Source organism: Rana temporaria, chromosome 4, assembly GCF_905171775.1.
Source record: "Rana temporaria chromosome 4, aRanTem1.1, whole genome shotgun sequence".
In the NCBI taxonomy this organism is placed as follows: domain Eukaryota; kingdom Metazoa; phylum Chordata; class Amphibia; order Anura; family Ranidae; genus Rana; species Rana temporaria.
In genome coordinates, this window is record NC_053492.1 from 91,166,125 (window position 1) to 91,168,142 (window position 2,018).

The 2,018-nt window shown below is 43.4% G+C and overlaps 1 non-coding gene across 1 annotated transcript; it reads right to left on the reverse strand.

The window, feature by feature from the left end:
* Positions 1-327: 327 nt before the first annotated feature.
* On the reverse strand, positions 328-486 carry LOC120938519. The gene has a single exon (XR_005749100.1). It is a non-coding gene; the product is annotated as a U1 spliceosomal RNA (small nuclear RNA).
* Between the last annotated feature and the right edge of the window lie 1,532 nt (positions 487-2,018).

The window sequence follows — 2,018 nt, forward strand, 5'->3', positions numbered from 1 at the left end:
GTCAACCCAGCGGATTTGCATGGCTCTACCCCGTCTTACCACAGGGCATTACCAGCTCCTCCAACCGGATCGCTGACAGAGATAGCACTTACACCAGCCAGCCAGAAGGCCAGACTAGAACTCGGCAAAAAGACCAAGACTAAGCGCAGCACCCATCCTCACCAGAAGCACCCTTCCAGATGGCTCAGACTCAACCATGGGCCGGCCCCCAGTATTCTGTCGGGCAGCACAGCGTAGTCCCTGCTGAAACCATCCTTCCAGGTGCAATGACGTCATTGGATTGCATCCACCCTCCCCATGTAGGAGGTGCTTCAGCGCTCCGCTGACAACTGATGAGGACAGATACCACACCCAGTCCTAGCCAAAAGGCCGAGAAGCGGCAGGGAAGACAACCACGATCAGCACGGCCTAGAGTGTGCAATAGCCGTGCCTCGCCCTGGGAGAACCACCTTCATGATCATGGTGTCTCCCCTGCCAAGCAGGACAATCCCTGAAGCTTGTCATCAGTTGAGTGGATTTAGGTTTCACAAAACAGGGATGCATCTTTCTGAAAGGGTCTGTAGCCAGCCCTCCCTTTTAGGGAGAGAAGGTTATTCAGCCCTTTTCCCGCTGAAGAGTGGGTGGTTGTCAGTAACTGCTAAAAAAAAAACTAAATAAGGCGGAATGTACCCTGTGAAGCACCTGCTTTCCTGTTATGCATACAGAAATACAGAATTTTGCCTGTGGGACTTTAGATGAAGCGTGACACAACCAGTAAAAACAAAGTAGAAATTTATTGCATGTAATACCAATAGGTCATCTGAAAAAGGGTAACAAGTTGCCAAACAAATTGGCCAAACTATACATGTACAACCCATAGTAATATACATTTCACAGTAAATTCATAGTAAATGTAACATAGCATCTTGAGTGACCCAATGCACTTCGTGCGTATGTTATCACTTCTTCAGGGGTTGATGCATATAACATACTTTATAATACCCATGTTATACATTTTTCAATTATTTTACCCATTAGACATGTGTGCATCAACCCCTGAAGAAGTGAGAACTTAATCACGAAACGCATTGGCTCACTGAAATGTTATATTACTATGGCTTGTACATGTATAGTTGGGCCAATTTGTTTGGAAACATGTTACCCTTTTTTCAGATGACCTATTAGTATTACATATTTACTGGCTGTGTCACGCTTCATCTAAAGTCCCACAGGCAAAATTCTATAATTTTGTATGCCCGTGATGGCTATTGAGGCTGGGAGCCTGGGAGCACTGCCCCTCTGTTTGAGAAGGCAGGCCATGAGAGCCTAAGAAAATATTTTCTGCTGATCACTGGAATTAAGTTACACTTGAACCTTTTGTTTTGTGATTGATGTGCACCAGAATAAATTCCTTGTGACATTTACAGATGCAGAGGCCCCAGTGACTGCTAGCCAAGGTACTGTAGGACCCCATGTGAGTTTTGGGTATTCCACCTTCAGCTATCCTACCAAGTTAAAATAAAGATTTCAAAACTACTTTCAAGTGTGGACTTACTTCCTTTAAAGCTTCTGGGATCTATCCTGGAGCAAATAATTTTCTAAGGGAAAGTCCTTCTTGTCAACAAGACCCCTCTAGGTGGGGCCAGAGACTTAAGAACATCAGGACAGAAGTTGTAAGGCTCCCAATTAGGGAAGGCTCAAGATCCCCTGTTACCCAGGTACTGCTAGTGTGGGGATGTAATGGCAGCAAGGTGAGTGTAATTTTACATTATCCCACCTCCACTAACTGCTACATTTGGAAAATATTTAGCCCTGACAGCAGACTTACGAACACAAGACTAGAAAATGCTCCAGAAAGGAAAAATAAATCTACTGTAAAAAATTGGTCCTAGAAGTAAGAAAATAACAGTCATCCTAGTCACACAAGAAAACACAACTTACAATTTAGCTCACCAGAAAGTAATATTCATAGATTTTTATCTTGAAATCATTACTGCATAATACAACAAAAAAAAATTGTGCTATAAACCTTTTTAAGT